A 14,460-nucleotide genomic window follows, 5' to 3' on the forward strand; every position below is an offset into this window, starting at 1 on the left:
GGAGTCTGTGGGGATTGACTCACCGATGGAATCAGCCTTAAGCGGCCATTCGAAGAAGTGCAGTAGTTGGCACTTCCATGTTGGCTTCATTTTTCAGCCTGGGAGGTTGCCGCCTGTTGTGCATACCCATGGCCACAGGAAGTGGCAAACAGTTAATTTTTAAAAGAAGTGTGGACATGACCAGTTTCACTCTAACTCAGATCGATTTATTCTCACCAAAACCTTAACAATTCTCAGGTCTTCATGCTAAACCTAACCAATCCAACTAATGAAGGCAACGACCACTGGCCAATCAGAGGGAGAATAGGGTGGGCCATGTTAATTCTATGATAGGATTCATACATTTACATCCTCCTGCTGTAGCATTGCTGGCCAGTTGAAAGAATGGCGCAAAAAACGTATTGTAGGTTTTTTTTTGGCAAACCACCGGCTGAAAGGATCACAGCTGAAGTGCAGCCTGTTCAGGAGAGCAGCTGGAGCAGCACCTCCATCGCTGTTGTTTGGTTGTAGTTGTTCCTCGGAGACAGAGCCCGCCGGCGACAGCACCTGCCGGAGTAACCCCGCTACCACCTCCACCATGTAGCCTGCTGCTACCAGGTGTCCAGCTAAGAATGACTTGGCGGCATTTTATAAAATAAGCTCCCACATGTGTACACAAAAATGCTCCTCCCACTTCAGCACCTCCAGCTTAAAAACTGTGTGTTTTTGTGGTTGAGTTCACAATCTCCCCTTCCTGAGTTACAGTGCTGAATAACCAGAGGTGTTTTTGCACTGATGTCACGGTGACCTTGACCTTTGACCTAACTTATTTTTTTTAATTCTCTTTTTATCGATGTAAAACGTGATGAACAGGAAGTGACATGAAGTGAAAGACATAGAATACATAAAACATAATAGACTAAGTGTACATAAAGTGAGATTTAGGTGTGTGTGTGTTTGTGTGTATATGTGTGTGCATGGTAGGATGGTGAGAGTGAATTGTATACCATAATAATATTAATAACAATAATAATAATAACTGCTGTAGTATTAGAATAATTATAAAATTGTAAGAATTATGTGATAATAATGACAGCAATTATATACTTTGAACAATATATGATAATAATGGTAATAATGATAATAATGATAATACCAATAATAATAATAATAATTATTATACTATAACATAATACAAAAAAGGCAATCATATATAACAATGAAAATCATGATAATAAATATTTCATTCATGTAGTAAAGGTGGGGGAGAGACTGCATCAGAAGGCTGGAGGGACAGGTAAGGGGATCCCAGCCCCACCACCCAGCGGGCACAGCAGCAGACAGCCCAAGTGGCCCGGGAAGAGTCCATCCCTCCCTTCTTCTCTTCTTCAAATTAGGGTAATGCTTTTTTTAAAAATTATCATTATATTGGGTTTTTTTCCCTTCCCTGTGATTTGTCCTCCTTTGGACAATCCCCAGACCACTTTTGAGAGAGTCTTCCCACTGAAGAAGGACACACCCTAAAAGAGAGAGGGCGGAGGCCCTGCCAGGTCCTGCCCCATTTGCTCCCAGGGACCCCAGCATGCTGTCTGGAGGCCAGGCAGGGGAACCCCCACCCGGCCCATCCAGCCAATCTGGCCCTAATAAGTTTGAGTCCAAGTGAATGTTTGTGCCAAATTTGAAGAAATTGATAAAAACTTATTGTCAAATTATACAACAAAGGTAAAAAATGTGATGTGCAAGTTCAAAAGCATCAAGCTGGTCATTGTGATAAAAAAAACTTCTTATGAATGCAGATGTGAGATATGGACATTGAGTTCTCTAAATGTTCCCAGAAATCTTTAGTTTGAATTTAGTTTTCAAATTCCCTTTTTTATCTCCGCATGTTTAGAATGCACAACAGCAGTCAGCTGATCAGAAGTAATACAATGACCTAAATCATGTTCAACTATAATGAAGAAAGAGAATTAAACAAACAAACAAAGTATAAAAGTCAGGCGGGTAAAATGTAAAATGTAATGTCAGAACAATGTACCAGGACACGTATGACGTCTTACTCACTGGTCTTACTCACTGGTCTTACTCACTGGCTGTGTTGATAGTATCAGTAGAACAAAAGCAGACAGAGGTCTAGTAGTGATTAAATGTTTCCTACACACTCACATCTTTAACTGTGACGAGAAACTTTCCTCATACCTGACAGTTTTTCTGTCGTCTTTGTCCTCAGTCTGATGTCATGTGCTCATCTTTGCTTATAAAAGAAGAACTGGAATCAGTCCCCTTCACAATTTCACTCACTGTGGTGAACCACATTCCAGCAGAGTCTGTAAGTACTTCTACCTTTATTATGATAAAATGACTCCAGTATTTTTTTTTTTCAAGGACATTTTTATTTATTTTTTGTAATTGACATTACAATAATTTAGAAATACACTTTTAACAATATATTTGATTTTTTATTTGATTTGATATTCTATTATAAAAAGATTGTGCCTGTGTATATTTAGAGTAATATTTTTTTCTTAATCAAAGTAGAGAGTTTGCTGTTAACACAATATATATTCTGTAACATTTAGTGACAAAAATAATATACTATTCTACATTATATTATTATTGTAATTTTTTTGTTTTTAACTTTTTGATTGGTTTATTTGTTTGAAATTAGTTTAAAACATTAAAGTTTTTTTTTTTTGTTTTTTATTAACAAATTCATCAAACAGGTCTAAATAAGTAAGTCTAAGACATTTGCCTGGATATTAAGAGACCTCTTATATTTATTAAAATGTTAAATTAAAATACCATATTTAGAATATTTTACAATTTAAGCCTTGAACTTGTTTCAAAACACAGCATCATAGAAGGACAGGTGTTTACAGATATTATACTATATTCAGAATAAAAATTACTGATTTTATTTTTCAGATACCAGAAGAGAAACTACAGCGATATCACCATGATTGCAAAAATTTGTGTCGTTGTTCTTCTGCTTGTTGGTGAGAGAAACTTTCATTCATAGTAAAGTTGTGAAATCAGTCTGAAAAGTTCGACTTGATGTTAAACTGAACATTTTCTACTCGAAACAGCCACTTGCAACGCACAGACAACAACTGTTCCTCCAACAACTACCACAGCTGCCCCTACAACTACCACAGCTGCCATGACAACAACAGCTGCCCCAACAACTACCACAGCTGCCATGACAACTACCACAGCTGCCCCCACAACTACCACAGCTGCCCCAACAACTACCACAGCTGCCCCAACAACTACCACAGCTGCCATGACAACTACCACAGCTGTCCCAACAACAACCACAGCTGCCCCAACTACAACCACAGCTGCCCCAACAACAACAACAGCTGCCCCAACAACAACAACAGCTGCCCCAACAACAACAACAGCTGCCCCAACAACAACCACAGCTGCCCCAACAACAACCACAGCTGCTCCAACAACAACCACAGCTGCCCCCACAACTACCACAGCTGCCCCCACAACTACCACAGCTGCCCCAACAACTACCACAGCTGCCCCAACAACGACAACAGCTGCTCCTACAACTACCACAGCTGCTCCAACAACAACAACAACCACAGCTGCTCCAACAACAACCACACCAATTGCAGAAACTACAACCTTGTCCTCTGCCCTCATTAATAAAATCAGTCTCATCTCAGTCGTTGTGGCTGTGATGACACATGCACTTCACTCATAATGCTGAAGGTGTTAACTTCATGTCCTGTAAATGAAGTGATAAAAGCTGAAGGACATGTACGAGGGTGTAAATAAGATGAAATTCAGATGTTAATTTAATCCTCGTGTGTGGATGTATGTGTGTGTAATGTTGTTCTCTGGTATGGCAGAGGTCACACAGTTGCCTCCTGGAGGTGTTGTGTAATTTTACCAAACGCCTGTGATGAGAGGATGTTGTAATGAATCTGTCTGACTGTAGCTTCATGTTGACATTTGTGTTTCTAATTGCAGTTTTCAAATGAAGCATTTAACAATAAAAGCTGTGCAAGTATATTAAGTTGTCACCGATTACTTGGAAGTTTTTTAAAGTGCTTTAACAAGTCTTAAAGTTCAGAAAGAAAAAAAGACCTCAGTTAGTTGGCCTGGTCAGGACTGTGTGGGTGTGAACATAAACAAACATCCCCATCCCGTCATCACATTCAAATGTTGCTAAACTCTGATTGATGCCAAGAAAAATATGAACTCCTCTCTTCCAGCTGAGCCATACCCCACTTCAACCAGACAAGAGACCACGGACAGAAACCATGTCCTTCCTCATAGTAAGAAGCTCATTTTTGTTTTTCAGATGTCGTAAACTTGAGCAACAAGCATTTGTTATGTGCACATAAGAATAACTATCCAGATAATGAGCTCTTGAACTGGTTTCTGTCCTTTAACAGTGTAGTTCGTAAATTCCACAACCCCCAATAATGACATCAGAATCAGAATCAGTTTTATTGCCAAGTATGTTTTCACATACAAGGAATTTTTTCTGGTGATTGGTGCAATTGATCAGCAACAGTGGGGCTCTCTAGCCTTGTTGATGAGGCTAATAGCAGATGGGAAGAAGCTATTTTTGTGGCGAGAGGTTTTGGTCCTGAAGGACCGCAGCCTCCTGCCAGAGGGGAGTGTCTCAAAGAGTTTGTGTCCAGGGTGGGAGGAGTCAGCTACAATCTTCCCTGCACGCCTCAGAGTCCTTGAGGCGTACAGGTCCTGGAGGGACGGAAGATTGCAGCCAATCACCTTCTCAGCAGAGTGGATGATACGCTGCAGTCTGTTATTGTCCCTCTCCGTGGCAGCAGCGTACCAGATGGTGATGGAGGAGGTGAGGATGGACTCGATGATGGAGGTGTAGAAGTTCACCATCATAGTCCTTGGCAGGTTGAACTTCTTCAATTGCCTCAGGAAATACATCCTCTGCTGAGCTTTTTTGATGAGGGAGCTGATGTTTAGCTCCCATTTGAGATCCTGTGTGATGGTGGTTCCCAAGAAGCGAAAATGCTCCACGGTAGCCACGGGGGAGTCACACAGGGTGATGGGGGTGGGTGACATACTAACATGTGTAACTGCAAATAAGAATACTGAAGATGGTGATGCACAGTCTCTATTTCAAAATACATCATTGTAATAAAAACAAAATGAAACAGAGCAGTGCAGACTGCTGGACCTGAGTAACACTACAACGACAGACACAGTGCCACCTCCCTCTGATTGATTTATGCTTATATGACAATGCATTCAGGCTTAGAAATGAGCTCGGAGCAGAGTTGCGGCTCCTTTGCATAGAAAGGAACCAGTTAAAGTGGTTCAGGAATCTGGTTCGGTACCTCCTGGGCGCTGTCTTTTGGAGGTCCTCCAGACACATCCAACTGGGAGGAGGTCTCGGGGTAGACCCACGCTGGAGAGATTAGACATCTCATCTGGCCAGGGAACTCCTTGGGATCCCCCAGGAAGGCTGGAAAAGGACGTCTGGACTACTTTGCCTGACCTGCTGCTTAGAGGCCACTTGATAAACAAAGTGCAGCTATGTTATATGTAATAAAAGACATGAAACGCCTTCACACCCATGCACAAATTAGGAGAAAAAGAGCTCCCAGGCACAGACATCTAAAAGGCCCCCCCACCACTCCTACAGAAGAGCAAGACTGAAAGAGATGTGAAACAAGTACAAACAACAGCTGCTTCATTTGTGTTTGTTTGGCACCTCTTTGTTGCTGTTTTTTTGTCGACATTTGGATGGTACACAAAAAAAAAAAGATTCCATAGTCACTTGGTTCATTTTGGGGCATCGTATTGATAAGACTTGATAAGTCTTTGTATTTTATGGGTGGTGCTAGAAAAGGTGAATCCAACAAGGCGACTGACACTCATGGTGCCTTGCTGGTTTTCTTTTGGCCTCTGCAGCAGCTGGAAATCTCCAGGGCCAGATCTTTTCATCAGCATCTGACATCATGTGGACAGAGTGCACTGTACCCGGACTGTGGATTCCTTGTTGGGTAAGAGACTGAGCTCAACCAGTTGTCAAAGAACAGCTTGAAACTCCTGTTCTTCAGTATTGATTCCTCTGGGCGCAGCACTACATTCTAACTTGCCCTTTGACCCCTCCGGCCCCTGGGTCTGTGTATCCAGTAATCCATCCAGTGTTTTAACCTGATGCACTGATGCTGATTTATGATGTTGACTAGCAAATTGATCAGTCTCTGCAGTTTCAACTGTCTTTTATTATTTGACTTTAAGGGCTTGTTTGGAAGCTCTATTTCATGCTGTCGGTAAGAACAAGGCATTGTCCTTGACCGAGACGCCGAGCAGCAAAACACTCTTTCATCTTGGGCACCTGCCAAGTGTAAGTGTGTTGATCTTATCTGTGAGCTCAGTTGATCTTTCTGCACAAACAGAGGTTAAAGAGGTTTGCTCTTAAGCTTTATTCATTGTATGCAAATATTTCATTGCCATAAAAGGACCAAAAAGAAAAACCTCTGGCAGCGATCTCAGCCATTATCTGATTATCAACATAATAGGACACGATACAGTTTTAGGCATCATGTGCAGGGCGAATAGTTCAGGGTGCCTGGGAGAGTGGAGTATTCTCTGCCAATACACAGACCCCACAGATGCAATGTTTCCAGTAAATACTCTGATTTCAGGGAGCCTGGTAGGAGTAGCAGCTCCAGCAAATGCACATGCAGGATTGCCAGACAATGCATAGAGCTGACAAGTAGTTCAAGGGACCAGAGAGAGCAGGGGACCTGGGAGTTTGGTATATGTCTAGTAAATACTATATTAATATAATATAATGATATATTCAGAGAGCCTGATAGCAGGAGCAAAAACCAAGGAGGCCTTGAAGTGTGGAGTACCACCTGAGCAAATCTGATTTGTTTAAGGAATCACTTTGGCTCCTTGTCCTTGAACTTCTCTTTGGCTAGTTGTAAAATGCATCACTTTTGGTCCTTTAACACCTGCCCACTAAAAAGGAGACTTTCAGCCCAGCTTTAGTTGTGTTTTAGTCTGGAATGGCAGAAACATTGGTCTTGATCGGGTCTCATCAGTCATAACGTATCCTTCCCTGATTGGTACGCTACAAACTTGTGACCCCTTTTCCAGGAGAAAACAAACAGCATCAAACATTGGTCTTGTGATTTGCATCTTCATGCATGAGTATGGACAGAGATTGTTTCTGATACAGAGCCAAAATGCTCATCTGTACTGAAGCCGTTTTTGTTTTTAAATCAGAACACATTAGTGTGAACATAGTCTTGTTTGTGCAGTGTAGTGCAGTTTTTTTCTTTGCAAGAACCCTAGAGGCATTTCAATAAAAAGTTAAAGCATTCTATCTGGCGAATATTCAGGGATCGGTTGAATTTGTGTTGACAGAAGCTCTCAGGAGATAAGATAAGATAAGATAAGATAGGACTTTATTGATCCCACCACGGGTAAATTTGTGCGTTACAGCAGCCAAAACACAGGGGTAAAGAGCACAGAAATAAGAGCAGCAAAAAGTACAAAACACTATCAACAAGAGAATACTATATACATTCATTGAGTTCTCTGTACAGCATACACAGTATGCATTATGGATGTATTGTGGAATGTGCTGATAAATAAGCAAAACAAGTATCCATGAGCAATGCGTATATACATACATACATACATACACATCCGCACATATATATACATATCTGCATATATATACATACACCTGTACACGTGCATATACACATGCATACTTAAGGTGCAAGGTGTGTGCATAAAGTGGCAAAGTGAAAGTAAAGTGACTTAGTGACTCATGATGCGTTATACAGTCTAATTGCTGTCGGGATGAATGATCTGCGGAAGCGCTCCTTCTTGCAGCGAGGGTGTTTCAGTCTCTGACTGAAGGAGCTGCTTAGCGCACCCACGGCCTCATGCAGAGGGTGGTGGGGGTTGTCCATGATGGATGTCAGCTTTGCCAACATCCTCCTCTCACCCACCACCACCACAGACTCCGGAGGACATCCCAGTACAGAGCTAGACCTCCGCACCAGTTTGTCGATCCTTTTTCTGTCCCTGTCTGTGCATCCACCCCCCCAGCAGACCACTGCGTAGAAAAGGGCAGATGGATGTCTGGAGAGTGAGAGGACAGATTGCTGCAGCACTCAAAGAGTGTGGCTGTAAAATGAAATTTCACCACATTTACATTCTGCAAAAAAGATTGACGGCATCAATTTAACAAAAAAAAAAAACTGTGAAAAAGTTCTTTAACTTTTCATAAACATGTGCAGCATGTTGTGTGACGCTCAGTGACCTGGAAACAAGTCACGCTCATAGTTTGATAAACCCTCTCGTTGAAACCTCGCAGATTCTGTGCTTCCTCCTGCTGCAGATCTAGATTCACTCCAGTGATTGTTTTGATTCAGCTGTTACACGGTAAAACCACAACATGGGCTTTACACTTCCTCATCTGTCACACCCCACAGTAAATATCTACTTTTTAAATTCTGTTTCCATACTGTAACATGGAGGAGGCTATACTGACAATAAAACTGAACCCAACACCACTTCTATTTTTATTCTGGTAGTTTTTCTGCCACTAGAGACAAAAAGCAAATTGTAAAAATAAACACTTTTGTTAAATTGTCAATTTTGCTTCAGAAAATATTAGTTCACTGCTAAATTTCGTGGTCCACAAAAATTATTATTATAATAATTAATTATTTCCTTCTCAAAAATACGTTGACCCTGTGTGAGAGGGAAGCTCTGTCTCTGTGTGAGTTTGGGTGGAGTCCTGTTTATTTCAGTGTTATTGTGACAGTCCCCAGTTGCCGTGCCCATATTTACACACCTGAAAACAAGAAATGTGCGTGAACACAAACACACACTGGGTGAAAACCGTCACGTCGCTATATTGTAGTCACAGTGAGACGTGAGAAAACCAGGGAGGAGCCTCAGATTCAGTGCAGTGGAACGCAGAAACTGGTTAGGATGAAGAATCGTTATTGTTTAATAATGCAGAGGTAACTATGACACAGACAGAAATACATAACAAACATGTCACTGTATCAAAAGTGATGTTGCCAAACATGTCATGTCATGGTAAATTATAATCACATCCTCTGGACTGTGGTGGAAATTCTGTGCTGTTGGTGAAGAATGAAATAAAGACTTCTGCCGGCCGACAAGGTTTTTATTTTCTTTGCAAAGAAAAGGTCAATCAACATGCAAGCGGTCAGAATGAAGAAAGACTCTGAGTATGGGGAGACTTGAACATTTATACCTGAGGAACGCCCCTCAAGAATGTATCAAAAGGGCCTTTGATCTCGTTGCCTTTTGGCAAAAAACAAAAACAAAAAAAACTCACATTTTAGTTTTCAGGAGAAACCTATTCATCTCTGATACCCAGACCATGTTAATTAGAGACTGTGGTCAGCAACTCGCCCCTGTATACGACCACATCAGACTCAGCTCCATGACAACTGATAAAAACTCCACTTTTTCTATTGTATTTTTCTGTCTTTAGTAGTAAATATTGTTTTATATTATAATTTAACAATTTAACTTTAACTTAAAATTTAACTTGACAACATCATCCTCTGTGGTTTAGGAGCTATCAGCTTTAACCATCAGCTCACAGCTTTGTCTAAGTGTTTAAGGAAACAGGAAATCAGCAGCAGCGGTGGCCCTGACGTGGCTCAGGTGGCACTGTGCAGGTAATGCTGACACACACATGTTCCTCACATTCCTGTCTGCTGATCTCTGATCTGTCTGAGCCACAGCATACTGTACAGCCTGAGTCAGGAGGAGTCATGTGACTGATCAGCTGTAGTTTGATGGTAAGGACACCAGAGGGCAGTATTACCCAGAGTTCTCTGCATGTTTGAGCTCTGCTGCAGAAACACCAATCCGTGTTTTTGTCAGATTCAGAGTGATTTTATCTCAAATTCAGTTATAAGAGATCTCATGTTATTCTCCTGTCTCTAATAATACAATACAATTACACAGTCAGTGGGAGGGTTCATGCTATTTGACTGTGTTTGTGTTTTTTATTTCCTCAACACAATGGAGGTGAATTGTGGGATTGTGGTTTGTGGTTCCCAGAGCCTTAAAAATCTTAATAAGCTTAACAGCAATTCAAAGCCCCGTTTACTCTGATAATCCTCAGACATCAGGTCTTTTTGCATCATGTTGATATATGAGATGTTTCTATTTATGCTGATCTACTCTTTTTACTATGCTCAGGTTCTTTGGCCTTTTCTTTTATCTGTTTTTTTCTTTTTTGTAAAGCACTGTAACTTTGTTAAGAAAAGTTACAAGGAAAGAAAGGAAAGAGAGTTAAAATAAATACAGCTATTATTATTATTATTAGAACAGCTTTTTTCTTTTCTTTTTTTAAAATGAGGAACTACTTTCTTTCAGAAGTAAAAATAAATGAAATAATGGTAACTCTCTACAGTGAGGTCTGTGCTTACTGTGCGGACGTATTTTCAAAAATGTAGGTTTTTCAAATTGCATCTGTTCAACCTGCCAAACTCCCAGTGTGCAGACAAGCTTTTTCCACAGTCAGACAAGTTTGAAATTCTAGTGCAGGTCCCAGTATCTCCACAGATGCCAGATATGTGTCAGGATGGATTCTGGTGAAATGTGTCTACAATGAAGCCTGAGACACGGAGAATATTTTTATGTTTTGGAATGAAGCAGCTATAAAAAAAACAAAAAAACAAAAACATATATGTAAACATCACTGAACTTCAGTGAAGAGCTGGAATTACATGTTACATAATCCATACAGAAATGTATAGATGGTAAAATGTATATATCTACATATATTAAAAATATCAAAAGTATTATATGTGGTATCATGTTGCAACCATAACAATATATATTTAACTTATATATGCACTTATATATTAAAACAACATACATAATACATAATATACATAATAGATACATTATACATAATAATATATTTTCCCATTCTGAGAAAGTGGCCTCAGCCTTTTGGACCAAACTGTTTATGATATGATATGACAATATATATACATAATTAAACAGATTTGTATGGGCTACACATGTATGTCAATATACTAAATAAGTTTATATATATTTTTATTTTTTCATTATTTTATTATATGTACATATTTTACACTTGTGTATGGGGAGAGAAATGTCACAAAATTGGGATCATATTTTGGATGTTAATTACCTGCAGAGTAGTTGTGGATCTTGTGGATCAAACTTGTGTAATCTGTGTGAGTCACACTGAAAACTAGCTCTGTGTGTGTGTGTGTGTGTGTGTGTGTGTGTGTGTGTGTGTTCTGCCTTTGTTAACATGATCACATGCACAGAGCGTGACGTCTCCACTCATTCACATCAAAGCCTGGTTCGGCTGCAGCGTGTGTTTTACACTTTCATGCTTCATTATTCTTTTAAGAACAAGAGATGGAACAAAGAAATTATTTATAACTGCAGCTGAATGAAACTCTCCAAAATGTCAAACCTGTCAGGGCTGAAGAAAAAAAAAAGAAAAAGTCTGGGCGCTGGAAGAGACTCGTGTTTTGGAAAATGCCAGAATGGGAAGTGAAATGAGATGACACCCTGAGCTTCTTGATTCCGCTGTTTGATGAATTGTGATCCAATCAGGTGTCGGTCAGAGAGTTAGGAGTTGTGTGATTGGCTGAGGAGGAGGACTGTCTGATGAAAAATGAAAGTTGGTGATGGACTATATTGTCTCAGAATATGAGACAAACAGAGAGGAGAGACCCTCAGCTGGAGAGACTGTGTTGAGAGAACACGAGGAATGAAAAAGATGGAATATTAAATCTCTGGACAAACATTTTTCTCAGTTGGCAGCAGCTTTATAAAGTCAAAATTCCTGTTACTACAAAACCATTAATTTCTTGTGTAACGACGACCAAAACTCTAAACCAAGAAGACTAGTGTTACACTTTAAAGGTCCCATATTTTACTCTTCTCCTGTGTTTTATCTGAAGTGTTGATCTCCATCAGAAGATATATTTGTGGTTTTAAGAACCAAAAACCATCTCAGAGTAGTTTTACATCTCCTCTCTCAAGCTTCTCTGACTAACAACAGGTCAGTCAGCCAATCAGAAGAGAGGATCTGAGCCTCTCTTAACAGGTAAGGCAGGTGAGGTACTGTTCATTTCTTTTTTCCCAAAAACAAAACAAACCAAACCTTAACCAAAGAGTTGGACAATGAAAACAAACAGTCAAGAAACGTCTCGGCTTGAGCTGAGGATGGAGGACCTGCAGACACACCTCCACACAGCAGGTTGTTAGATCAGAAACACAGGTACAGTGTGATGTCACAGTAACCTGCCTGGCAGAGGGAAGAGGCTGCTGAACCGGTTCAATACAGAGGCAGTGATCGGAGAATGAGTAACAGGTGAGACGGAGGCGTGGACGTCAGGTGAGTGGGATTGTGTAAAAGCCTGAGGCCATCTGGTGGACAGGTGGAGGATGGCAGAGTAATAAACAGGAAGTTCAGATCAGAAACTGCTGATCTTAAACAGTTAAACCCAAAATTATGAAGACCCTCTTTATTTCTTCACAGTTTGTTATGTTGAAGGCTTATATACTTTTTAAAAAAACCTTATTTAGACAGATGTGTCTAGTCAGCTGAATTTACCACAGGTAGACTCCATCAAGGCGTAGGTGTCATAGTAAAGTTACAATTTCAGTTAAAATTTCAGTTAAAATTACCAACGTTTTCCCTTTGGGTGTCTGGATAATTTGGGGCGTCACTGTACCTGCACACTTTATCTTCCTTCTGTCGTCTTTTATTCTGCCTCATCAGTAGAAAACTTAAACTGGAACCACTGGAACATCTGGCTCTAAGACACTGAGTAACAATTAGTTGTTTTTCATTCCATCTACTGCAAATTTACATAAATTCTGCACATTTACTTGCCTCTGTTCATGCACAATTATCTGCTCTGCTAACATATGTTTCGATCAGAGAGTCACATCTACAGTGTGATGCTTTACAGGAGTGAATGGAGAGAGAGAGACAGAGAGAGAGAGAGGTTGGCTGCTCCTGCAGGAGCTTTTAGAGGATTAAGGAGGAAGTGGAAAATCTCCTCAGTGTTTGTACATTAGAGGCTGTTCAGTGTCAGACTGCAGGGCTGCACCGCCTCCTCTGTCAGCTGCTGCTTTACTCTCACAAACAGCTACAAACAGCTGCTGCTGCTTTACTGACTCTCTTCTCTCTCCACGTGAACCTGTTAACGGTGGCGCTGACCTCCCTCATCCACCTGCAGCTCGTGCTGTTTGACCCCTGTGAAAACAGACCTGTTTGCTTCTTACTTCCTAGAAAGCTGATTTCCACTTTTCACTCTTCCTCAGCCTCCCTGATCTTTTTTCTCCAGCTTCTGAGCTCTTTGATAAAGCCTCCGTTATCTTCACCTGCAGAGACATTTTTCTTATCTCCCTCACTCCTTTCTGCTTCCTCTTTATTCTTGTTCAACTGTGAGAACCGGCAGCTTTTTAAGTGATTTTTGTTGGAAGTGCGAGGTCTTCGTTCCTCCACTTTCTCCTCTGCTTGCTTTACCCGTTGGTCGCCGTGCCAACAGCTCCAGGCCTGTTTTCTTTTGAGGTCTTCGGTCTTTGCTTCTGTCGCTGCTGAGTTAAGAGAAAAGGCAAAAATCATCAAACCAGCTGCTTTGATGTTTCCTGAGTTCTGGTTTTAAGGATGATGTGGGCAGAGCCGGCTAGGAGGCGGGAAGCAGTAAGATCATAATTTATTCAAATCAGTGAGGACGTTTGAGTTTGTGGCATGGAGGAGGCGGAAATATTGCACAGACACACAAACACACACACACACACACACACACACACCAACACTGCTTCTTCCTTCCAAGGTTACTTCTAATTAGTTGCAGCAGCAGGAACAACGCAGACCAACATGTCTGACAGCGCAGAAACAAAAGCCGGCAGCAGTGAAGCGTTGAAACACACTGTGAACCGATGAGAACTCAGATCTGATCTCTCTCTCCGTTATCTCCTCGGAGGGTTTCTCGGCTTCGCCTCCCGCCGCTCAGCTGCTCTGACAGGACAGGAAATTACACACAGTTTACAACAGGCTGGAAAACACTCATCTGTTGCTGCCAAGCACAACTGGAGCTTTAGAAAACAAAGAATATTTAAAGGCTGAGGCACCTATTCAATTCAATTCAATTTTATTTGTATAGCGCCAAATCATAATATACATTATCTCAAGGCACTTTACAGGGTAAGGACAAGACCTTACTTTGTTACAGAATAAACCCAACAGTTCCCACAAAGAGCAAGCGCTTGGCGACAGGGGGGAGGAAAAACTCCCTTTTAACAGGAAGAAACCTCCAACAGAACCGGGCTCAGGGGGGGGCGGCTGTCTGCCTCGACCGGTTGGGTTTAGGAGAAGATAGAAAGAGGGGGAGGGGGAGGAGAGGGGAGAGAAGAGAGAGAGAGAGAGAGACCAGGAACAGCTGTGTCGGT

The 14,460-nt window shown here is 41.1% G+C and overlaps 1 long non-coding RNA gene across 1 annotated transcript; it reads left to right on the plus strand.

Annotated features, from left to right (window-relative positions):
* Nucleotides 1–2,220: 2,220 nt before the first annotated feature.
* Nucleotides 2,221–3,322, plus strand: LOC139634182 (uncharacterized). Its single transcript, XR_011693919.1, has 3 exons — nucleotides 2,221–2,305; nucleotides 2,902–2,972; nucleotides 3,063–3,322. It is a non-coding gene; the product is annotated as an uncharacterized lncRNA (long non-coding RNA).
* The last annotated feature ends 11,138 nt before the right edge of the window (nucleotides 3,323–14,460 follow it).

Source organism: Trachinotus anak, unplaced genomic scaffold (genome assembly GCF_046630095.1).
Source record: "Trachinotus anak isolate AG129_WGS33_773 ecotype Australia unplaced genomic scaffold, CSIRO_AGI_Tana_v1 ptg000016l, whole genome shotgun sequence".
NCBI classification, from domain to species: domain Eukaryota; kingdom Metazoa; phylum Chordata; class Actinopteri; order Carangiformes; family Carangidae; genus Trachinotus; species Trachinotus anak.